This window comes from Alligator mississippiensis, chromosome 14 (genome assembly GCF_030867095.1).
Source record: "Alligator mississippiensis isolate rAllMis1 chromosome 14, rAllMis1, whole genome shotgun sequence".
NCBI classification, from domain to species: domain Eukaryota; kingdom Metazoa; phylum Chordata; order Crocodylia; family Alligatoridae; genus Alligator; species Alligator mississippiensis.
Window position 1 is genome coordinate 37,842,970 of NC_081837.1, and position 25,791 is coordinate 37,868,760.

General features: G+C 48.8%; 1 long non-coding RNA gene across 1 annotated transcript; it reads left to right on the forward strand.

Moving 5' to 3' along the window:
* Positions 1–208: 208 nt before the first annotated feature.
* On the forward strand, positions 209–24,318 carry LOC109282552 (uncharacterized). The gene is made up of 4 exons (XR_002089565.2): positions 209–311; positions 11,652–11,737; positions 15,498–20,832; positions 24,043–24,318. It is a non-coding gene; the product is annotated as an uncharacterized LOC109282552 (long non-coding RNA).
* The last annotated feature ends 1,473 nt before the right edge of the window (positions 24,319–25,791 follow it).

The following is a 25,791-nucleotide window of genomic DNA, read 5'->3' on the forward strand; positions in this document are numbered from 1 at the left end:
GCTCAATTTGTAATTTCATGTTATCCCTGAAATCGGTGCTCCTGCCGATGTTCTCTAGACCTTAAAGAATATTTAACCACCTGTTAAATTATTTATCCCTCCGAGGTTTCATGTGCTGAGGGCAGCTCACAGGCCTCCTGGAGAATTAACTAGGGCTATAAATCAAAGAGACATGTGAGAAATTTCCTGGCGCTGGTGGTGGCGCCGGCCTGGCCTCTGAAATGCCACTCACAGGTTGGGAGTCAAGCGTTGCCACTCCGTGTGTCCCCTTGCTCAGGATCCTGTTATGTTTGGAAGCTAAATAGACTCTGGTAAGTAGACTCGAGGCACCAGCTGTAGATAAGCTGCCATCCCATCATTGTTGTGTGTTTTAAGGGAAGCTCTTCGGTCCGGGTAGGTCCTGTGGCCTGCATCCAGCCATTGGGGTCAGGCTTATCAGCAAGGCAAAGCGATTCATAACGTTCAAGGGCCAGGGCTATGCCAATTTGTGGTGTCGGCAAATACCAGGTGCCAGTTTGTGGTGTTTGCCCACGTTCCTGAGTTACGTGCTCCAAAAGCAATTAAATCCTTTACTGATCCCTGCCCCCCCCTCCATCACCACCATCAGGGTGAGAGCCGGGGAACCTCAGTCCCGCAATACAGAATGTGACTGCTTGAGGCAAGGTAGTAGCACTCTTAACTGGCTGCAGTAGTGGGTTGTTCTCCTCTACCACACTGGGCCTGAGCTGGGGATGTGGTGCTTTAGGCATAGTACGGGGGTATAGGTTGTAGCCGTGTTGGACTAAGGACATAGGCAGACAAGGTTCTTTGGGTACATCTCATATCTTTTAGTAGACCAACTAAATAGTTGGAGAAATCCTTCTTTGCAACCTAGAAGCTTGCAAAGAAGAAATTTTCCAACTATTTGAGTTGATCTAATAAAAGATATGAGATGTACCCAAAGAACCTTGTCTGCCTTGGTCAGAGTAAGCTTTCATTCTGGTTGGCTTGGGTGGGGCTCAGGGGAAGGGAAACCAAAGTGAAGTCTCCAGAGAAGAAAGCACAGGGGACCTTTGCCCACTCTGATGCGTGGCTGGAAGTCTGGCCAGAACAGGCTCCTTCATGAGCTGTTACCTGCTTGTGATCAAACTGGAGAGGCCCTATAACTAGCCTGTTTCATGGCCGTAGCCCAGGCCTCTGCTGCTGTGGAGAGCTGGAGAGCAGAAGCGGGGCACGTGCCTGACTGCCAGGTGTGTGTATGGGCAGGGTCGGGCAAGCGGGCAGGCCTTGCATCTCAGCAGCAGTGCAGGGAGGCGATATATATACATACATGGCTTGAGCACCTCGCTTTGTAAAATGAGAACATGTTCCTCTGTTACGTGTTGTGAACTATGAGTGAAACACCCTAGGTGCTGTTAGCTTGGTGCAAGGTCCCTGCTGGAGAGTGCGGCTTACGCTGTATCCAGGAGTGTGAGGTACGTCTAATGCTTTCCCACACCTTTCCCAAGCAGAAAAATGCAGCAGAGATTGACAGAGAGGGGGAAAAAAGGAGCAAGAGAGAACACAAGATATTCTGCTAAGCTGTCCTTACGCAGCCAGGAAGGGAGGATTTCTCCTCTGCTGAAAAGGCCAGGATTAAAGTAACTAACAGGTTTCAGAGGGAGAAAGAAATGGTATCACTTGCTTGCATTTTTCAGCTGTTAGACACTGCCTGACCCGCAGAGTCTTAGCCGCAATGAGCAAACGTATTGATCTTCAAGAGCTTAGAGAGTGGCTTGGCTGAGCTCTGAGTCTGCCCTGAGCAATCCTACGACAAAACCAGCTTTCTGGAGAGCAGCGGTCCTGAGCAGCCCAGCAATTAAAAGCCAGTGCTCCTGCATAGTGAGCTTGCTGGAGACTCCTATTCAGCTCTGTGTTTTGAGGGGCTGCAGTGCTGTAGCGCCCAGGCACCTTGCATGCTTCATCTAATCTATCCGCGCAGCACTCCTGGGAGACGGGGCAGTTGCTGTCTGCATGTGAATGCTGGGGAAACTGAGACACAGAGATTGAGGGTGAAAGGGTCAAAACTGCCAAAGTGATTTAGGAACCTCAGCCCCACTGAAAAACCACCCCGGAGCTACAAAGAGTTAAGAACTCCTGGAGGGGAGTGCTGAGGGAGAAGGCAGGCCGCTGTGCTGGAGCAGCTGAGAGTTAAAATCACTGCCCTTCCTGGTGTCTGGAAAGGAAAGGTTTGATTTGGTTTGGCTTTGGATTCAAAGCTGGGTTTGTGAAGAATAAAACTTGCCTGAGAAACTAAGAATGGACCTGACTCACTCATCTAAGACAGCAGGGTAAGAGACCTGCTTATGCGCTTTAAGAATTTTTTTTTAACTATAGGGGGAAAAAAAAAAAAGAGTTTATTTCCAGCTAGAAAACCAGCCCACATCTGAGCAAAGCCAGATCTGCAATGCAAATTCAAACCTGTCTTTGATTTTGAAAATGGCCATCTCATGTCACATAAGGGAAAGGGCTGAGTTTGAGGAGATGGAGCAAAGTTGCCTGAAATGAGATGGCAACAACATTGGTGGAAGTCTGCACGTGGGACATGATCACCAGTTCCCCTTGACTCCAGCAGGTAGCTCAGAGGGTACGGAGCAGAAGAGGAAAGAGGGCTTGTGGCTGAGGGTGTGGGCTGGACTTCAGAAGATCTAATGTGCGTTTATGGGGCCTGAAGAAGATCTAGGATGAATGACCAGCTCTTCCACAGACTTGTTGCATGACCCAGATAAGACATAGGGACCAATACGAGCACTTGTCATTGGTAACCCTCCGAGTGCTTTACAAAGGAAGGCAGCATCTTAAGATCCATTTTGCAGATGGGGAAACTGAGGCATGGAGAAGAGAAGTGACCTTCTCCAGGTGACCCTGACAGTCAACGGCAGACGTAGAGGTCCCAGGTCCCACTTCAGTGCTCTGGGTGCTGTGTGAACACGTCTCTGAGAACCACAGCAGCAACCCATGGAGTTGCTCTGAAGGGACCTAATGGTCACCCAGTACTGAGTCTCAAGTGGTTGCCCAAAACCGCCGGCCAGTTTTGAAAACTTTGGCTTTCTGTCACATTGTCCCCCTATTCTTCCAACTCAAAAACAGGGCTGAAATTATACTGCCCTGCTGTGGAAGGATTGAGGCCAGTCAGGCACTGAAGTAGCAGGGTGACAGGAGCCATAGAAGTACTTGTGCAAAGAGAGAGAAGGGTCCAGATCTTGGTTTTGCTCTGAAATGTTGGAGGCAATTTTGGAAATGGGGATTTGGCCTAGATCAGCCTGGAAGCTAAACTGAATAGGACGTGTTGTGAAGCCTTCTGAGGCCTTGCCTCATCCAGCCGTGATTAACAGGTAGGATTTCAGTCAGCTACGCACTGCAGAACTGTTAAACTCAGAGCCATGTTCGGTACCTGGGCTGTCTTTGTCCTGGGCTGCGCCGTGTAAGGTGTCTGGGAGTCACCTTCAGGCCGGACTGCTCAGTAGCGCTCAGGATCAGGCCCCCAGTAATGAACCAGTGGGAACAGCCGAGGGCCTCTGGGCACCCTGTAATAATAAACCAGTGCTGTGCACAATGGAGCAGAGCACCAACGCCAGGGCTCTCTGAGCAGCTGCTAGGATTCAGCAGCTCTCTGTGATGGACACGGCACCTGGTTTTCTTTGCTCTTTTCCTTGCAAAGGTGTTGACAGCTGGTGTGAAATGCAGCTGCCAGCACGAGTGGAGAAATCTGACAGCTAGTGGAAGGCAAGGTAGAGACGCACCTTATAGACTAAATCGGAGATGCATATGCTTTTGTGAGTCTGAGCTTGCTTCATTAGATGGTCTCCTTTTTGGTCTTCACCAAGGATCAAACCAGGACCTCTATAGAGCCACAGGTTGAAGTGGCCCTAGCTTGCACCAAAGAATCTGGGCTTTGCAAATGGGTGTCTGAGGGTTAGCACAGAGGAGGGGGCTGTAACCTGGGCTCAACTAGAGGTTGCAATAAGTTTCAGTCACTTTGCACCCAGAGGAGTCCAACATTAGTCATAAACTGCAGGGCCATGAATCCTGATCCTTATGGAAATGCAGCAGTGAATTAGAGGGAAACAATGTAGGAGACAAGTCACTAGACAGAAGCCTTAAGACAGGATTAACCTCAGTCTGCTCCGCATTAAATTATAAAGGAGCTCCGGAGCTCTTCCATTCTCAAGCCATTTCTGCCTTGTTTAAATTCACATGCGTTGTTCAGCAGCTGAAATTCTGCAGATAATTGTTTCCTGTGATTTATGTCTTTTTATTACTTTTTTTGTTGTTGTGGATTTTAAGTTGCCCAAATCCTGCTGGTTTTATGGCAGGATTTAAAATGAGGACACCAGACCTCTAGCATAGCCAGCAGAGGGTTATGTACTGCTCAGGTCAGGGAACTGGTGAAGGTGGGGAGGAGGAATTGGAAGCAATCCCCTGTGCTTGTGCTTGGTTTTCTGGCAACTCTGCCATGCACTTTAGGCCTCTGCTATTCCACACCTGAGTCCCCTTTCCCTCAATTGCCTGCCTCACCGCTCTGCCAATGCACCTCACTGATGTCCAGCAGCTCCCCCAGGCCTGCCCCGCCAGCCCAGCTCTGTCTCCATGTCTCAGCCCTGCAGTGCAGCTCCTTCCATCCCAGCCCTGCCCCTTCTCTGATGCATCACAGTGTTGAGCTGCGGCTACCTGCTACCTCAGCCCTTCTCGTCCTTCCCCCATGAACTCCATCATCCGTCACACCAAACAGCAAGATGCCTGCATCCAGGATTCCTAGCCCACTGCATTGCCCTGCCCGGTGAGCCACTGGCTTGCCCACAAGGCTGTGCCAGCAACCCCTGCAAAGCTGTCAGCTGGCATGGTACATTCAGGCTAATGAGCTAGCGACTGCCTCGGTCCTTCCTATCTCCAGGCTATGGAGCTGCGGTCAACACTCGCCTGGTCTGAGAGCAGCTGGGCTCCCTTGGCTTTTCCCATCTCTAATGAAACGGTCTCCTATTTCTTTCTTACTTAAAGCAGCAGCAGAGGCAGATAGAAGCAGGTTGGAGTCAGGACCCCAGAATGCCGCTCCTTCTTCTGGAAGGAGCGTGATGCAGTGGTTAGAGCAGGGGACCGGGGGTCGGGACGCTTGAGTTCCACTTCCTGTCTGGAAAGGAATGAAGGAAATTGGGAAAGTGGAAGAGGGAACGGTAGCCCTACATCCTGGCCTCTCAACGAGCTCTGCTACTGAGGTGGTAAAAGGCCTTCAACCAGTCCCTTAACCCTCCCGTGCCTCGGTGTATTCATTGGCACATCGTGCGATAAGGATTCCTTAGCTTGGCCGCGTGGTATTTGAAGCAGGGTTTGGAAAACTCCTTCAGCCATGAAGGTGAATGTCCCTATGTGAAACGCTCACTATTACTTGAAGGGGCTGTCAAAGAAACCCTACGACCAGACCCCAAGATCAGGGCATATCGGCTGTCTCCCTCCACAGCCCCTAATCCAGGCACCAAGCCCTGTTTCCTCCAGATACCTTGCGCTCTCCTCCTTAGCGGTTGCTGCTCCCCTGTCTTTTGCTTTGGTCGGTGTTTCTGCTCTGCCGATAGATCATGATTTTTTTTGCCATCATCAGGTTTCCAGCAAAACCATCTGTATCATTCCTGCTCCCAAACAGCTGCCTCAGGAGACTGCTTACACCGGCGACTAATGCGGAAACTGTTTCCGTGACGGATTTCCCGCCACGATCAAACCTTTCTGCTCAGCCTGCCCTGCCTTAATGAGATTTTAAGCACTGTAGCTATAGGGTCATTTGTCCCTGCTTCCCTCCTGCATTAAATAACACAGGGAGAAGCCTAGGAGGGGCAGCCCATATGGCGCAGTACAACTCTTGAGACAAGGGACCCAGCTGAGTTCAATCCACCGCAGTCGCGCACAACACGGTTCAACATGAGCCATGCCCTGAGCTTCTTGGAGGCAAAGCACGAGAGTTTTATCCAGCTAAGTCCCTCATAGCTTTTCCCAACCAGCCAGGCCTGTGGGCTCTGCCAAACTGAGCCTGGAAGTCTCATGGAAGCCAGTGCCTCATTGACTTCTCGTTGGGTTGGAAACAATGCAAGAATAGGCTTTGTTTCCCCCATGGTTTCATTCGCCCCATGAGCATCAGCAGGACCTGCTGGTTTCTCAGCATCTCTCCAAGTGAAGATGCTTCCATTTTGATGCCCAACTGTGGGTTGGGTGGCTTGGCTCTGGCTTCCCAGCTTGGAAAACAGCCTCAGAGTTGAATTCAAGCATTGATGCAAGGTTTCTAAGAGAACAGGGAAGGAAAAGGCAGCAGAGGCAGGCCTCTCCCCACCTCACCTGCTACCTTGGCTTTGGAGGTTAGTGGACAAGGATTGGAGACAGGATCCTGGAAGGATTAAAATAATGAATACCTTTCCCTGGCAGTCCTTTTCATCCAGCGCTGTCCAAGCACTGGACAGGAGTCGGTCCCATGTGAACCCAGGTCACACAGCAAGTTGGCAGCGCAGTGGGGAACGGCAGCCAGGGTCAGGTCTCCCAGTTCTGCAGAAATGGCATTTTGGGCTAAAAGCTCTGACCCTCAGGGTCTTCCAAGAAGTTTGTTCATGAGCTCAAGGTCTGGGTTTGCAGTGTGTTTGGTACAGATGTGGCTTCGTAGCAGACTTCAGGCAGGATTCAATACCCCGTTTCTTGTGTAGCTACCAACCATAGCCCTCAGAGACCATTGTAGCAGGTTAAGGGCTCTGATCCCAGGTCTGACTGCAGCTGGGATAGGTCTGAGACTGATGTGGAGAGGAACTCTTAGTATGTGTGGGGTTAAATGAATGAGAAATACTGTTCCCACCACCCCCATACTCACATGCTCATAGCAACAGCCCAAGCACTCCCTGGAATAGACTACTCCAGGAATAGCAGGAATAGCTGTGCTGACTTCACAGTGTTTTTCAAAGCATGTGTTTTAGTAGCTTGTGTTTGGCCTCCCGCTGCTAGCGCTTGATGTGTCTTTGACTAATCGGATGTCTATGCCTGGCCAAGGGGGGTCTTCCCTCCCACTCCTGCTAGCTACTAGTCCATATTCCCTTTGTAGAGCCCTGGCTTACCCCACGTGCTATGTCTAAGTGAATTTCCAGCTGCCTTTGACAGTACATTCCCCAGGCCCAGGCATTTCTCCTAGTTCTCTCTCTATCTGTGTAGGGTTAGGCTGCCGAATCCAGCTGCCACAATAGCCATGCAAGGGGAAGCCTCCACCTGGTGCTGGCCCTCTCACAAACATTGGAAGTCAAAGGAACAGAGAGCAGAGCAAAGCAAGAATCCAACGCAACTTGACCCCTTTGCAGGCTGTTTAAAGGCCTCTTTCTTTTGGTCCCGGGTTGATTTTCTCCCTCTGGTACATCGTGCCAATGTCACAGGTCAAAGCCAAGTTGTCCTGCCTGATTTTTGGACCCACCAAACCCTGAATACTAGTGAGGCTATGTAGAAGGGAGCTTGTGAAAGTGGTTAAGGAGAGAATAGCTTTGTTATTTAGGTGCTGGGACCACTGTCTTAGTCCTAGTCCACAGACTTCCTATGTGGGCAGGTCATTTGGGCTCTCTGGGCTTCAAATCCACATCTGCACAACCAAGATAGTGCTTATGATGACCAGTGTCACACAAGCTCAGTACAACTCGCTGGGCTGCCGTGTTGGAGTCCCATAGCACTGCAGCTTAAGAAATCTAAGCATGAGCAGGCTGCTGCATGGGGTCTTCCTCTTTGCCATGCTTCCTGGGCACAGGCTCTCTCTAACCCAACAAAGGAAACTTCCTGTCCAATTGCCTTAGACTCCAAGGACCAGGGCTGACCCTAGCCCCCTGGGCTCACACTCCTTCAAGGAGGGATGCATGGCAGTAGAGCACACAGGCTTTGTAGGGATCTAAAATCCAAGCACTCCTTACTTTAGCTGGTGCAAGAAATAGAAAGACCCAGACAAATTCATGTCTTCATGTGTTGGGTCCCCTCGGTTTTCCCACTACTGTGGACCATTTGGAGGGGTTTAAGGAGTCCCAAATCCTCCCTTCCCCTTGCTATCCTACACATGAGATCTCCTGTGTATGATGGAGCCTTTCTGTCTTTGTGAAGTGTGCAGCCGCTGAGAAGCCTTCTCCTACCCCCAGCTTCATCTGGCCTTTTGCCAGCAGTGGGCAAATTGGGAAGCTAAATGATCCACTGTAGGTTAGATCCCAGATCCTGGACCTGATCTGAAGTTCTAGCAAGTCGGCAGGAGACTTCCACTGAAATAAGGTCCTTGGTGAGGAACCAAGCCAGGGTGTAGCTCCAGTGAGCTTACCCCAGGGGTGAGCCTAGCCTTGCACCTCAGCCTCTTTCGGCACTTCCTAGCAGAGCTTGAATCCAAACCTGCCTGCATTGGTCATTGGGAAAAGTAACTAGACAGCAGCAGTTTCCTTCTTGTGTGTAGGGTCCGTGAGTGGGCCTAAGCTGCCTCGGGTAAAGCCCCAACAGAGATCAGAGAGGTACTAACATATCACCTGCTGGAGCTGAGGCAAGACTGTAAAGGGATTTAGGTACCCGAATCCCACTGAAGGCAATGAGAGTTTGGCACCACATACTGTTAGCAATCTAGCCCTCAGTCTCAGATTGCAGGGGAAGGAAATGCATGTCTTTTTAGCAATGGCCTCTCTATAACCTTCCCCTCCCTGTGGTGGGTAGCCTCCTTTTGAAACTGCAGCAGTTCTACGCTCCATGCAACATGCTGGTGAGCTAATGGCTAAATCTTCCCCTCAGCAGGACAGCACAGAATGTGTTATTGCTAACGAGAGCCAAGAATGGAGGGATCTCTGCTAGGCAGGTGGTACAGCCTGAGCTATTTGATCCAGGATATCTCCCCCCCACTCCCCTACCTCCTCAGGCAGAGACCCTGTCCCCAGTCAATCAAAACTGGGGCATGGGGGGTTAATTTGGTACTCTGAGACTGGCAGCACTGCCTCGAGCTTAGCAGAGAATAGATGTGGGCAAAGCAAGCTTAGCTATCTGCAGCTGGCAGCACCCTTTGCTACTGCACTCCTCTCATCAGTCCCCCTCTTTCCCTTCCCCCCAGCTCCAGCTATTTAAGCCCTGGGCTTCCTCTCAACATGAGCAATTCATTGCTATACTGACCTCCTGCTCTCAGTCCTAGGCCCATTTATTGCAATCCCAGCATGGCTGTGCCTCCAACTATTCCAATCTTGTTGGTGCACTTCGCAGACTGTAGCACCCGCTGCTCTCCCAGGCTGGGTCTTCTTCCCAGCTCTGCCATCTCGCATGTGCAACAGTGCTGCTGGCTTTCAGCTGCTCTTCCCCTGCGTTTGCCCTGCTTGGGCATCAGTGGATCTGAAAACATATCTACTCACCAGCCTCGTACCTGCACAAATATCGTTTTAAAGGTGCGCCTCCCAACTTCCAGCACTGTTGAGCCGATGCAGAAAAACTGGGGGTTGGAAGGGTCTGGTATCTGACATGGCTTTGCCACGAGCTTCTCAATCACAGATTGTGCTGAGCTGGTCATGGGGAACCAGAGATCCTCAGTGCGCACTCGATATGCAGCAGCGCTGCTTCTTCGGCAGTCCCTCACAGTCAAGGATGGTAGTCTTATCTACAGGCCTGAAGATGTCCCATGAGACCAGTCCAAGATTGACAGGCTGTTGCAAGCAGCAATGGAGTGCCTCGCTGCTTTGGGACTGGGACATGGCAGTTTTGGCAAGCAGCTATATTTAAGCCTAGAAAGCAGCTCTGGGGAGGAGGAGGGAAGACTCCGGTGGGAAGCAGAAGGGGGAATATTTTAGGTGGGTGGAACATCACTTTCCTAAGGGCTGTACAGCCAGACCTTAGGATTAATAACCCTACCATAGCAGCAAGTGCCAGGGCATCGTTAGCAACCACAGAGTGGAGCCCCCTGAACATGGACGTTATGGTCACATCGGTCTCTTGTAACATATCTGGACTGTGAATACAGCTGATTTCAGGCACTGGTCCTTTGTGGAGCACAGGGACACTTGATAGAGATGGACCAGACCTGGCTCTAGTGAATGTGAAAGGGGGGCCTGATTGAGACTGCTGGACCACAGACACCCTGTGGGTCACTCTGGCCTTCTTGGTCCTAGCCTGGGTTGCCCAGTTTTAACTTCTTTGGGCACCCAATGCCCTGGCCTGGCTGCTGCCTATGTTAAGGCCTATTTGTTGGTCCCAAACAGCAGGGCTAAGCCTGTAGAGCCCCCCACAATGGCTAGAGCAAGACCAATAAGTGCAGCGCCTGCAGCACAGGGAGCTTAGGGAGAGCAGAGCACAGAGCTCCCACCAGATAAAGTTGAAAAGAAAGAATCCATTTCAGTTTCCAGGATGAATTAAATCATTACCAAGAGCTGGCAGCTCCCCGCATCTTGGTGCCAAAGCCATGAGCAGCCCCAACCTGTTCTCCATCGGGACCCAGACGCTCCATCTGGGCCCAGGGAGGGGGACATTTTTCCCCTGTGAGCACCAGGACCATTAGAGAGTGCAGCAAGACTCTGGCTAGTCCTTTGCAACAGACATCCCCAGTCTGATTAGGTCCTGCTGTTTATTCCCTCTGGAAATGAGAATCGCTGTTTATCACATCTGCCTGGCAGGCAGAAAGCCGCCAAGCGAGAGAGGGGGAGAGAGAGACTGTGCCAGCCAGCCAGAGAGCGCTGAGAGAATCAGCTAGGTAATAGAGGTATTTATTAAGGGAGAGACAAAATTTATACGCCATTCCTGCTGCTTCTGCTCTCAGTCATTGCTGAGGGGAGAGGGGGGAGCAGGCAGCTCGCACAGGTAATAGCCAGGAGTCTGTTTCCTGCCCATTTGTCAGTCTGCAAAACAAGGAAAAGAGAGCAGATCCTGCTAAAGGGGAGCTGGGGAGCTCAGAGGACGTTTGGCCCTGTCTGCAGGGACATCCAAAGCCAGAGCAGACCCCAACCCACAGGAAAACCATTTGGCTCATTGCCGTTGCAAATTATGGTTTGTGCTGCAGTCATGCGCAGAAGCCCCAGTCTGAGATCAGGGTCACACTGTGCTGGGTGCTGTACATGCACAATTATGTTTGGATTTAGTTGCCAGATGCCCTCATTCCTAATTGTTGCTGTGACCACTACAATGGGGTGTAAGCCATGTATGCAACAACAGGGTGAGGGGTGATGCTACCCCACATCCATTACAGGAGGTGTTCTTCCCCACATCAAAGCCCACCACAAAGCTGGGGCACTGCTTGCATACTAGTAAGTCAGTGAGATGTATATGGGGTGCTCAGGCTCTGCCCAAGGGTGTACTTCATCCTTCTGGAGTCTTGGTGATTGTTTTTTGGTCATTCTTTAGCAAAGAGCAGTCACATGATGCAGTGAGTGAGGGCAGGAGGGGGAGAAGAACACACTACCTACAACCAGCTACAGAGAAGCAGAGCAAAAGTGTGCGAGTTAAAATTAAGCCAGCACGCATTGGTTTTGTCGAGAGGCTCAGCTAAGCCATTTCTCCTCTCTGTGCCTTAGTTTCTCCATTGCAAAATACTCAGGGTGATGTTTATCCACCTCAGTAAAGCAGTGCATCCTCAGTCGAAAGTTTCTGTGTATAGCAGATGGAGGGTAGGGAGGAAATGCATGTCCTTTTTTTCACAGGCAGTTGACTTTTTGGCAACAACTTGAAAACTGAGTGACAGCAGACATAAGACACTGCAGGAGCTTCTTCTACTTGAGATGTTCAGGTATTGGATATTTCGGAGGTGGGGGGAGGCAATAGATTCCAACCAAAAACTTGAAGTTCTCCATGAAAAGCAGGGGTGTAAGCTGTAACCGTGTTGGTCTAAGGACATAGGCAGACAAGGTTCCTTGGGTGAATTTGATATCTTTTATTAGACCAACCCAAATAGTTGGAGAATAGTTATTAAGCAAGCTTTCGGGTTCAGAAACCCTTCGTCAGGCTAAGGAAGTTTTAGCAGTTGGTGTGTGCTCTTCCTGAATGGAATGAAAAGCAGGTAGTTGACAAACACCTGATTTTCCATTGAGCCATTTTAATGGAAACATTCATTACCGGTGCTAGTGCTGTGTCACTGAGTGCTCTAATTCTTGGCTGCAGCAAAGGAATTTATGAACTCCCCCAGGTCCGTGCTGGCTATAAGGCAGCAGTAACCTCAGCAGTCATATAGCAGCTGAAGATCATCAGAATGCAAGGGAGCCCCATGCTGGGGTTTGACTAGAGCAGTGATTCTCAATCAAGGTGCCATGGCACCCTGGGGTGTCTTAAACTCCTTTCAAGGGTGCCAAACAATGTTAGCACTGAGGTTCACAAGCATGATTCACAAGATAAAACCAGGGATTTCAAATAGCAATCCATAGTCGCCGTCTTTCTGCGTTCTTTGCAACAGAAAAAACGCTCTATTATTTTTCTGCGGTCAAAAAAAAAAAAGAAAGGGTGAAAACTACAAGCGGATATTTTCCAAGTCGTGCTTCGAGTTTGTGCCTTGAGTCTAAAAAGGTTGAGAGGTTATGCTAAAATGTTGATGGATTTCTCAGAAATGGCAGCTGCTACGCCCAGTGTGCGTGTGTGCCCCTTTAGGGGGAAAGGAGCTGTTATCTGCCCCAGGGGGATAGAAACACTACACTCTCCAACCTTCCCGATACATATGCAACTCACACCAAGAGGGGCGTGTGTCTAGTGATTAATCTGTTGCCAGCTAATGGAATTACTCCTGTAGCTCTATTGTTGAATAGACCTGGCTGAGCATTTTTAGAAGAACCATTTTTTTCATCAGAAAAAAGCACTTTGTTTAAAATGAAATTTCCAGGAGGAGTGGATCAGTGTTGACAGTTTTCTTGTTTAAGGAAAGAACTTGAACATGTAAAAACATCCTATTTTGACATTTCCTAAATGAAATGTTGCTTTGGTTTGGAAGTAATTAAAGGAAATAAAAAGAGGAAAAAATCAAAGAGGAAAAAAAACCAAAACAAAAATCAAATGTATTGAAACAAAATAAATCAATTGAGCTGAACCAGTTTTTTTCAGAGCTTCAGTATGCAAATATAAATATGTAAAATAAATCTATGTATACATATATTTGCACACTGGAGCATATATACATGCATATGTGTGTTTGTGTGTATATATGCACACACAATTGTGTACACACACAAAATATCTTTTGCATGTTTGTGTGTGTGTGTAATAGGGGGTGTTGGTTGTATCTGCTGGTCTACCAGAAAGCTTGCAAAGAAGAAATTTGCCAACTATTTAGTTGGTCTAATAAAAGATATCACATCTACCCAAAGAACCTTGTCTCTGTGTGTGTGTGTGTGTGTGTGTGTGTGTGTGTGTGTGTGTGTGTAAGAGAGATGCTTTTTGTTACAACTTGGGTTTGCAAATGTTCATGAACTGGGAAAGCCTGTGTCCTCCCTGTCTCAAATATTGAAACTCCTGAACTCAAATGCCAATACCACGAGAAGAACAATGCCAAACATTAGGCAAGGTCGTTAACAATAATATTTATTAGGTTGCCATCCATATCCAACACAGGCCCTGTGGCTGCTTAGTTTGAGCATCGCTGCTGCATGGTATCGCACACGGTAAGGAGTTGAATAGCTTTCCCCCCCACCCCATCCCAGAATGACTTCCTTTCCCTGCTTTCCCCATGGCCCATGTCGCAGCAGGTGTGTGAGCAGTGTCTGCAGTCCTGAAAACAGTGAGCAGGTGCCTGTAGGTCAGCTAGTTGGAGGCAGAGCTGCCAGCAGTAGTGGCCAGCTGCTAAGTTGCCATTTAATATTGCCAGTGCAGTTTGGCGCCTGAAAAGTCATACTTTGGGCAGAAGGCGCAAAAGGAAATTTACTCCACGCCGTTTGCCCTGAAGGAAAACAGGCATTAAAATGGCAAGAGATTTGCCACGTCAAGGAGCAGTAAACAGTGAACAGAGCCCCAAGGGAGCATGGGGAATGAATGGAGGATAGGAGAGAAGAGGAAAGGGAGTTGGGGAAAGAGGGCAGGGAAAGACGGAGGGAGAAGAGAGAGCAGAACAAGCAACTGTGTTTGGGGAGAGGGAAGAAGGATGCTAGTGTTGGGGTGGGTGGACAAGAACCTCGGTAGGGGAAGAAAGAGAGAGAGGGAGCAGGTAAAACCCAAGGGAGGTTAAGGCTGGAAAAGAAACCAGAGGAAGAGGGAGAGATTGGAAAGGGACAGAGCTGGAGGGAGGGGAACTGAGAGGTAGAGGTACCAGCTCAGCACCCGGTTATGAATTAGTTCCTCTCTGAACCATTGGTAAAGCCAGACGTTTACAAGGGATTTAAAAGCCAAAGACATAAAGAAGCTTCTGAAATGACAAGAGAATCTATAGCATAGGGATCGATGTGACTGCAGTGGACATCCAGAGATTTACTGGGCCCAGGAGCTGCAAGGTGCTTAGTCTAAGCAGCATAGGCCCATGGGCAGGCCCAGTGTAATGGCCTTTCAACACACTGTGTCAGCAAAAATGTGACCGCTCCCCACAGTCCATTATCCCAAAAGTAGCACAGGCTTGCCTTCAGGATTCGGAGGCATCTAGACCATGCAAGCAACTAAAGCCTGCCTCAGTTCACAGCCAGCCTCACAACCGCTCACACAAATCCTACTGGCACACTTATGGATGTGCCCACCATGGAGCTGGGGTGAGGGAGCAGCATTGGGAAAATGCTAGGGGGCCAATTCCCTCCTGCATGGCACACTATAGTGTCCTGCACACAGTGCCACTAGCCTAGAAATATGGTATTTTCTTAAAGTTCCAGGTTCTGGAGTCCTGAAGTTTGGTGAGAATTTGAGCTTTTATTAAGATGATTCTCATGATTGTAGAGAGAAGCCCAGAAAAGCCATTCAAATAGAGGTAAGAGCCCAGGAAGCAAATAAAAAGCACCCCAAATTAATTACTTAAAAAAATATTCTTGCTCTTGCTCTTTTTTGGAGGCCTGGCTCAAGATATTTGATCACTTGGGGTCAGCAATACCAGTTACAAAGCAGATATAAAATAGGGCCACACACAGCAAGGCAGGAGGGAATCAGTTCCTTTGAAAGAAAGGGGAGTTCATGGAAGGTTTTATTATTCCCCTTGCAGGTATTGGAGCAACAGCTCCAGGCCCTGACTTTGCATGGGATCCCACTGTGCCAGGTGCTGTAAAGACGTAGGCCTGCCCTTTATCTGACTAGCGGGTAGCCTAATAAAGACAGAGGAGAAAGAAACTCCATTTTGAAAATTGGGAGGGGGCGTGAGGTATTTAAATAACACATTACGAAGAGCCCACGGCAGATCTGAGAGCTGAGCCACGATCTCCTGACTGGCAGGCAAGGGGCTCATCACAAGCCTATCTTTCTTCCCTTAACAAGAAGGGAAAAATTGGACCCCCTGCTGTCTTAATTAGTTTATCGAAAGCACTTGGAGACTTCAGGGGGAAAGTGCTAGGGAGTAAAAAAAGTATTAAGTGCTAATAATTCTCTACTTTTATTTGCAGTTATCTATCTACATGAAAGAACCTTTTCTTTTTTTTTTGTTTTGCTGACACCTTCCTGCTGGGAGCTGAACACTGCTTGAATCATCCATCCAGGGCAATTTGCTAATAAAAGTAAGGAATTGCCTTCTGAATCTCTTTGTTGGCATGAATGTGACGAGAGGAGCGGAGACGGACTCATCAGAGGCGTGCCGGAAGCCTGTCAGGGAGTAACCTGGGCATGTCCTCCTGTCACCTCCCCTCCGAGCCCCGTGGAGCAGGGCAAGCCTAGTAGGTGCTTGCTGTTTGGATATAAATGTGTCTCTTTCCTACTTCTCAGCATATGTACAGAGTCAAACTCCCCAAGTGTAAGGCCTTCTGCATCTGGCCTAGCTCTAATTTTATTGAAAAACAAGGAAAAATAGACTAAAAAACCCTCCATGGTGCTGCAGTGATCAGCCCCTCATTGGTTATAATGGGTGGTGTCCCTCACAGCCCTGGCCACGCCAGCTCTTCCCCCTACTGTTGTCTGCTCAGTGCCTGTTTAGTGATCTCTGGGGTCTGCCTTTGGATGTTGCATTCACCCCAAACCTTTCTGGTTCAAGTAGCACAGTACAGCCTGGGGGTGGCAGGGGGGAGGTGTAAGGCAGCTGGATGTGAAGCCAGTCGCATCCCTCCCTTGGGTACCCTTTGGTACAGACACCAAGGTGCCTTCACCATGCCAGCTGGATGGTCTGCTGGGTGAAGGCAGTGTCCTCCACCTGATCTTGCCCATAACCAGGGGGAGGAGGTAACTGTTATGCTGTTCCTTTCCTGCTTCTCCATATGCATCCTTTTTCCAGCTGGCTGGTATCACGGAGAAGAGCCAAGATATCACCCATTTCCCTAATCTCTGCCTACCCAGATGTGGGGGGCCGCAGCCCCACAGAGGTTGTCCTTCCATCTCTATACCCTGTTTTGTATATGGGGAGATGGGGGAAGGTAATAGTCTTGCCTCTAATTGGAAACTGATTGGCTCCTGCTGTGTTCTGCATTGCAATTAATCCCTAACCAGGCCTAGTGAAGGGCTGGGATGAGGTGCAGAAGGCTTGCCCTATTCTATGTGCTCTGTAACTCAAAGCACTAGGAAAAACCTTGCTGTCAGGTATCGATTCCAAGGTCTCTTCTTCCAGACTGGGTTGTGGCATGATGCTCTGTGCCTGGGAGCTCAAGCAGAGGACATGTCACATCTCGGTGTGAGTAGGTGGATCGCAGGTCTGCATAGCTGCTCGGTTTCCTTGTGATGCGCTGACCAAAAGAGTCTTTTTGTGAGTTATGCCATTGCTGTCAGCATGATATTCCTATGTGCTGTGTGCTTCCTCCCTGGCTGGTTCAGGTACATCCCATATCTCCATTGCTTTTGATTTGTGTTTTGATGAACCCTGTAAAACGGGTGGCATGGTCTTCCCTGCGTTCTCTCTGCATTTTGACAGATCTGCCTTCCTCCAAGGCTGCAGACCACAGGAGTCTGACACTGCTTTCTGACACCCGCACCTCTCTCCCACCTGTTGACCACCTCAATGTACCTTTTTCACTGACTGGCTTTCTTGCATAGGTACTAGCCTCTGGCTGCTTTACTACTGCATCCAGGAAGAGCACAGACCATCTACAGATGCTCTGTCTGCCTGCTGAAGGGTATTTGTACCCAAAAGCTTGCAAAGAATAATTTTTTCCAAGTATTTTAGTTGGTCTAATAAAAGAGATGGGATTTACCCAAAGAACCTTGTCTGCCTATGTCCTTAGACCAACACGGCTACAACCTATACCCCTGACACTGGTTTCTGCTCCCACCTCCGAACTTGAGTCTGGACTCATGCTTCACCTGAGTGGATCTCCTCTCACTCCCTTGCCTTCCAGTGCAGAGACAGTCAGACAGGCTAGCTGCTAGTCACTCCTGCCAGGTGGATGACACTGAGTGGCAATCTCCAAACCCCATGGCAGTGTATGAGGCATCTGAGTACCGTATGGTGCATCTCATAGCATGGAGCAGGGATGAAGCCAGCTGTGATGTGTGGGAATTGGAATTCCCTTTCTCCCCCCATTGACTGTGATGACAAAGAGACTGTCTGAGGTTGGGAGTGGACACTGAATGCCTTGCAGCAGCCTGTTGTTGATGTATGAACCACCAGCCTGGGTGGAGGAAGCTTCATCAATCTCTTCAGAGGTGTTGCCAGCCTAGTGTTTGGAGGGACTGTTTACACAACAGAGAGATGAATAGGTCTATGCTACGGACACATTGCTTCCCTTACAGCATTACAGTGATGCCACTGCTGCCTTCAAACAAGACAAATTCTGAAATGTTGCAGGCGTTCAGAGAAAATAATATCCCACCCCCAAAGAATCTTGTATCAAATATGAGACAGGTGCTGTGCATCATGGAAGACCAATATAGACACTTTTACATCACTGTTAGAGATGAGAGGGCTGAGAAGAGACTGTCCCACTTCTTATCTACCTTACTGCCATGTCCTGAACATGCTTCCTCCGTCCACACTGGACCTCATCATAGAGTCATAGAAAACGAGGCTTGGAAGGGACCTTGGGAGGTCACATCTAGTCCAACCCCCTGCTCCAAGCAGGACTAGCCCCAACTAGATCATCCTAGCCAAGCATTTATCCATCTGGGTCTTAAAAACCTCCAAGGATGGAGATCCCACAACCTCTCTGGGTAACCTGTCCCAGTGCTTTACTACCTTCCTAGTGAGAGAGTTTTTCCTAATATCTGATGTAAACTTCCCTGGCTACAAGTTGAGACCATTGTGATTAGTCGGTTGCAAACCTGGTTCACGGATGAAAATCAGAAGCAACTCCTTTGAAGCCAGTGGCTTGTTCAAATGAAGGCAGGGTGGTAAAAAAACTCCCAGATGAACAGGAATTGCCTCATTATTCCCTTCTTGGAGCTCTCCTCCATAATAGTACAATGCACACACCAATAGACTCCTATGCAAGCTAGAATGGTTGTGTCACACCCATGTTTGGATGCTGTGGAAGCCGAGAGAGGAACAATCTGATCCTTCACGCCCCAAAAGTGGCTCCATGTTGAAATTCTCTCTTGGGTCTGGGTACGCTATCCTGCCTCTCTCTTCCAGGGGTCTTATGGCCAGGTGAATGTGGAAGAAAATCGGAGTAACTTTTTCTTTCGAATGGCGAACTGAGAAAGCGGGCAATATTCCCATATGCGATCCGCGATCTTCCCCTGCCCATATACCTTGGCATCAACGTGTGAATTTCCAAAGATCTATTTCACCCTAAGGACCAAAGAGGAAAATACCCCAGTAGCTTATGACAGAGGGTTCGGGATTCCAGTCTCTAAAACTTCCACTGACTTCATTGAGACCTTTGCCTGCAAACTAGCTAATGGAGCAAGCACTAAATTACAGCCAGACCCATCTTCCTGGCATCCCCCTGCTCCTCTTCAAAGCCCTTTGTGATAATGACTCTTTCCAGCCAGCACTGCCTACCCGCCTCCATGCCAAGCAAGCGTCTGCCTCTCTAATAATGGGTTGGATCACTGGAGACTCGCGCGCTACATCCCTGTCTCTCCAGGACTCAGCTTTTATGCTATATAAGCTCCAAGCTCTTCTACCGTTGCTGCTTTTATTTTGGGTCGTGTGAGTCTGTATCACCTGTGCCTTTGTTAGAGGGAAGTTTGAGCCAGTCACGTGCCAACCTGTGTGTGTCTGGGGTGCATTTGTGACTGTTGCATCACCTGAGTATGGGGATGTGTTGCACATTTGTGTCGTTTCTTCTGTGTGCCAAAAGTGCAGGAGATCTTACGGGTCTTGTCTGTGTTTTACACAAACCTTCCCTGTGTGTGCATATCAGGTTGCGCTAAGGTGTGTGTCAGCCTGCTTGTGGCTGCATGGGGGATGTTTGGTGAACCCGTGCTGCATCACGTTGTGCATGTAGTCATGGTGTCTTTACAGCGTGTGTGAGGATCAGCACTGTGTCACCTCGTGCATGTTTCCGCGTTGTCTCTCCGTTGCATGCTAACCCCTGCGATACCTTCCTGAGTGATTTGTGGCCATGACAAGTTGAATTGTGGGTAAACTGCACAGCAAATGGGGAGCAAATTGGAGCTCTGGCTGCTGCCGAAGGGGTCATTCATCACCTCTGCGCAAGGCTGCAGCCGGCACTGTTTGATCACCCATCCCCGGATCACACCCAGTTTTTCGGGTCCTCCACTAATTTATGTCACACTGGATGCAGAAGAGCTCCACCCCAGCCTTCCCAGGGCTTTCATCTCTGTGTGGGGAACGAATTGCCCTGTCACTCCCAGGCTTTGCTCCCTCCCTCCACGCAAACACCATTCCCCCACCTCGGGAGCTGTGGCTATAATGCATCAAGGTCGGTGCCCGCCAGTGAGTGATGGGGCAGCAACAGGAACTGATTGCACAGGGACTGGCTGACCTATTCATACTCCATGCATCCAAGTCACACGGGGCAGGGGATGCGGCTGCAGCCAGACTTGAAGCACTTCAGCGCACACCATGCCCTCCTTCAAGCCTTGAGACAGCTGGCGGGGGAGGAAGACACAGAGTCACAGCATGGAGTCCCCCAAAATTAGAAGATGTAGCTTCAATGCTGTTGTCTCTAAATCAGTCCCTGCGGCACCTCCTGCTGGGACCAGAGTATCTGGGCACTCCCACGCAACCAGGCCTTCTGCCTAATTCCTCACAGTACCACAGCTGGGAGAGGCAGGGACTGGGATAGCCCTGAGCTTCCCCCACACCCAGCCCCATTGCACCTTCCTCGCAACCCTTCCTGCTGCTAGGACAGGTGCCAGACAGCCAGGAAACCTGCGCTGTTCTCTGCAGCCCGACTATGGTGGAACAACTGGGGGCTCATGTACCCCCTTCCCAGCACTCCCCTGTTGTCATCCATGTCCTCTAATGGCTATACTGGAGTCTCAGGATCCCAGGACTCTGCAGTGAGAGGTGCTAATAGATAGTAAAATGAACTTGTAGCTAGGGACCATGGAAAAGAGATGCCAACTAGCACTGGGATGGCTTTGACTATTTTACCACGTCCCCTAAATGGATGTGGCCAAAACAGAGGTTCTTGTCTTGACGCTTATTAAACTCTAATCTCAGTGTCATCGCTCAGTATTACAGCTGGATGCAAGCCAATGCATTTAAACAAAGAGAAACAGAAAGACTTACGAGATGGCTTGAAACCTTTGCCAGCAAACTGCAGAATAACCTCCGGGCTGGAAGAACTGGACTGACCTGATGTGGGTGAGGAGAGATCTCAAGAAATTGCCAATTAGAAAGTTTCTCCTTCTAATGATGGAAGATTTGGGGAAAAGCAAATAGTGAAGGTGAGTGCCGAGCGGAGAAGGGGGATGTGGGGGTTACAAGACTGGGAAGGAATATCTGTAGGGACTAAACGTCTGGTGCTAAAGCATGAGGTGCCACTGCTCATGCTACAGAAACTCAGGCAATAGGAGGCGGTATCAGATTTATAAGCTGTAATACTTCACTTGGGGCCTAGAGGGCAACCAGAAGACATGTGGTATCATCCTGGGGGTTTAATTTACTGAGACTATATGCTCCCCTGGTGAGCCGTGGCCAGGGCACTAGTGTGGCTGAGTTTCAGGTATTTTCAGCAACTTCCTATTTAATACTGGTTGCTGCCTGATGGTGTGCCTAGGCAGTTAGTGCCTGCAGCTGGGAGAGCTACCCCATGATCGCCCTCTGCCCTGGTGCAGCTGCAAGAGGATTGCAACAAGCAGCTCCTCTTCTATTCCAAAGCGGTTTCTGCTTGGGGGGTGCTTTGGCTTGTGGCTGCTTTGGGACATCAGAGCCCTTGGTCAGCAAAGGGTGATGAGCACCAGCTGAAATCAGCTGGAGGGATACATAGGTGTTCGACTGCCCCCCATTGAATAAAAACAGGTCCTGAGTTCACATGCTAAGGCTACCCATGGAGTTACAGCCCACGAATAGGCTTGGCTCTGGGAGACCTGGGTTCAAGTTCTTACTCTAACATTGACTCCTTATATCACCAAGGGCCAGGGTCAGACACAGACATGGGCAAACTGGTTCACCTAGAAAGGGGGCCTGAAAATGGTGAAAATTATTATTATTATTATTATCATCATTATCTCTGGTGAAGGGGGGCCCAATACTAAAAGTTCACCCGGGGCCACCAGGAGTCTAGGTACAGTGCTCCCATCCATGTCACTAAGGCTCAGATGCCCAGAGCTATTGGGGTGCCCCACTCCCTTTGCAATCAGTGAGAGCTAGGCACCTGAAAGCCAGTATAGATTTAGACCCAAGTTTTTTGGTTCCCCATCTGCAGCACAAGGATTATGATGCTTGCTTTCCTTCCCCTCTATCTCTCTTGCCTGTTTGAACTGTGTGAATAATAGGACACAGCACAGTGGGGACTCAGTCTCAGCTGGGGTCCCAAAACTAGTGGCTATTTCTGGAAAACCTCAGGGGCCACCTTTGTTCATCAAAGACATCAAAAGGGCTTCAGAAATAATCGTAAAAGAATACATCGTGCTTGCAAGCAGGCAGTCTAGAGGAGCCTGGAAAAGAAACAACTTTGACCTTAAAGCAAAAATGAACTGTTTGAAGTGACGCACGGGTCAGTTCGAGGTTCAGGATCAGTCCTCATTTTAGTGACAAGTGCTCTGATTTGCAGGTGGCTATGCCAGGTGACATGCACCTAACCTGGGGCTTGGTTAGTGAGTGAGTGAGAAACCATGTTGGACCCATACACAGAATAGATACAAGCCACGGAGTCATGGCCAGTCTCTGTGGCTTCCCTCCTGACTCTGGGCTGCTCCTGTTAAGATAAGCCCCATCCATCTGCACAACCTGGGGTGCAGTAACATCAGCAATTAGGGCAAAGCAGATGGTTGGGGATGGTTGGAGCAGGTTGAATGACTCCCTGGGGCCTTTCTTGAGTTCTCCTGGCATGGAGACCTGGGTGAGGAGGGCATTCAGGGCTGCCCATAGCTGTCTCCTTGGACAGGCTGCCAGTCCCTGGTGCATCCAGTGGGTAGGGCTTATTCTGCCAGTAGTAGACCTGGAGTCAGGAGGGAAGCCGTAGAGGCATGTTCTCAGTGAGGACTAGATCCAGTGGTTGCAAGGCTTCATCCAGCCCCATTGTTGCTGCTGAACTGAAGGATAATAATGAGAAGTAAGGGCTGTTATTGTATTGTGGTACCATGAAGGAATATTCCCCTCTCCAGGGCATGACCCTTGTGCTCGGGGCTGCATAAACCAAAAACACAACGGAAACTTACCCCTGGAGTCTCACAAGCTAAATAACTGGTTACTTATTAAAGAAGCTGGTTTGCTTGTCTTGAGACTAAATCTGTATGAGAAGCTCATCAAGTTGAAAGAAAAAATAGTTGCCAATGGAAATCTTGTCCTTGTAAAATGAGAGGGGTTAGTGAAAAGGAACCATAATGAAGATGAATTAAGGCTTAAATGCATGAAAATGAGTTAAGAAATCTTGAAATAAGGTTCCCATTTGTCTTTCATTCAAAATCAAGGAAAGCATTGATTTACTTACTCAGGGAAAAGTGACAGGATGTTACACTTTTCAGTTAAGAGGATCAGGTGATGAAAGCCACATTCATCACTCATTCTCCAGGGTGCAGGAGTGGGGAGGGGATGAGTTAGAGCTGTGCAGTGCTGTTAAACTCGGTCGAGGTTTGCCAGAAGGTATGAGCAGGCTTCACGGGCTCTTGCTGAGGTGTGCAAGTTTTCAGAAAGCCAGAGCCAAGATGGGGCCTACTACCTTTGGAGTATGTCAGGACTGACTTTCAAGTCACAAGGGCCAAGTCATTTCTGAACTTGACTTGGATTTTTTTGAGGGGTTTTTTTTTTTGCACCTGCCAAGGCCCAAATTTACCTGCCAGGCAAAACTCAGTGGTTTCCATGATGGTTTCCAGCTCTAAATGGGATATGGACAGTCACTCTGCAGGACGATTGGTCTTTCTATCACACCTTCCAACTAATGGTTTCAGTCTGCTTTATGAACTTTGATAGATTATGGTGTGGTCAAGAAACTGTGAGTTATCCCTATTGTGGCATGTATAGAGTTGTGCAGAAGATCAGTGGCAGAGCTGGGAACAGAACATGGGAGTCCTGGTCCCAGCACCTGTCATGGAAGGGCATCAGGTGAGAGGCCAGGCTGTTGCTTTAGTCAGTGAAATATCCATTGTGCTCCCAGCCTAGTGCCCGTGCCAGGTGCCGCACGGCTCTGTGCATTGACTTGGACATTGTCAGTGCCAGAGGGTGGGAGAAAGAGTCACCAGCCACAGTCTGGGTGAGATGCAGCAAAGCAAAGCAACCTCTGCCCTGACTATTTGAAATGGTACCAAAAACTAAATGAAACGGTGAATAAGCACTCTGGCTCCGCAGGATAGACATCCCCTGATGAGACAGCCATGCTGATACACCCCTGTTCCCTCCCATTCCAGTGCTGGCTAAAGAGTCCTGCCTTCTTACTTTAAACCTAAGGTAATTGGGTCTAGTCCTAATCAGATCTGAACCACCTTGTTACCTCACAGGTAGAGTCGCACCTTAAAGACTAACTGAATTAGGCGAGGAGACTGGACTGAGACCTATGAGCACGTCCTGCCTGTGCTCTGCAAACTGAATGTTTTCAGGTAGAGGAGATACCCCCTCCCTGCAACGATGTCCTGCCAAAACAATTAACATTTGCTGAGAGGCCAGTGGGAGAGTCTACAGCAAAATCAATTAATGATAAAACCTTTCAGCAAATGCATGCGATTTTATCATTTTATAATGTTGCCATCTGAGCAATAAATAAATAGTGTGTGTGTGTGTGTATATGTATATGTATATATATATATATATATATATATATAATTACATTGGAGAAGTCAGGTCAGAAATCTGGGCTCCCTCAGCCTGTTTTTTAATCTCCTATTAAATGATATATCTTCTGATTGCTTTTGTCAGCTCTCTAAATTTAATAACTGAAATAACCGTCTTCTCCTATTGTTCTCATATAAATAAGTGTTGGATCGATAAAGAGCATCTTTAAAAGCCCCTGGATTTGAAAAATGAGGGGAGCGTGGCTCAGCAGACAGGTGAAGGAAAATTATGACTTTGTACCTCCAACACTGTTTAAAACAAGAAAAAACCTCCCATTAAATGTTCTCTGCCACCAAAAGATTCCAATCAATGGGGACTAGATGAGCTTTTATTTTTTGAATTGAGTAGATAGATAGTCCTGATGTCATCCTTCTCCCCCTCTGCTTCTGCTACATTTTTGAATAGAGTTAATTGATCAGTTAGTGCAGCTAAAACCCCTCAGTAGGGTATGTTATGTCCTCCTCTAGTTGCTGGTCCATACGCAGGGTAACAGTCTACAAGTGCTGCCAGCTGTTGGAGTGAGCATTTTAGTTCAAGATGTAGCAGGTCTGTGCTGTACAGCTGAAAGTCCTGAATTTAACCCCGTTGATGTACCATACAGGATAAAGGAATGGATACGTTTTACACAGACACATCATCACCCCGGCTCTCCATCAGTTCTGTGTTCACACAAGATTCGGTCCAAAATCACAGAAAGACAAAGCTGGAGGGACTGTGCGAGGTCACGTAGGCCAGCCCCTTGCTCAAAGCAGAATCATCCCTGACTAAAGCAGCCCAGCCAAGTGCCAGTTTAACCTGCTCTTGAAAATTTCCAAGGATGATGATTCAATAAACTCTCTGGGTAGCCTTTTCCAATGCTCAACTGCCTTGGCAGTGAGAAAGTTCTTCCCAATCTCCACCCAAAACATTTCCTCTGTTGTGGTTTGAAACCATTGCTCCTGTTCCCTGTGGCCACACAGAATCATATATACCCACCCTTCCAGGAATCAAATCTCTCCCTCCCAATAGTCTCTTCTTCAGACTAAGCCTAGTGCTTTCAGGTTTTGCTAGAATCCAGAGTAACCCCAATGAATGACTGCCGGATGTCAGTCCAGAAAAACTTCATTGATTTCATTAGAGTTACTTCAGAGTCGCATGGGCATCTGCACAAAAATAATCTGTTCCCTTTTTTATACTTATCGTCAACCTTTACCCCATTCCCTCTGCTCATTGAGCATCAGCCTTTTCTCTGAGAGCCTTCTCTATTTTAGCTCTGGCTGAAAGAGGTGGCTTCCCTAGATCTCTCCCTCTTCTTCAGTTCCCCATCTCCCCACCTTGTCTCCGCATACTGCCTCTTGACTCTGCATTGGCCTGTTTATGTATGGCTCCCCACAACCTATTCCAGTCCCCAGCGCTTGGAGTGGGTTTGGCTTCCAGGC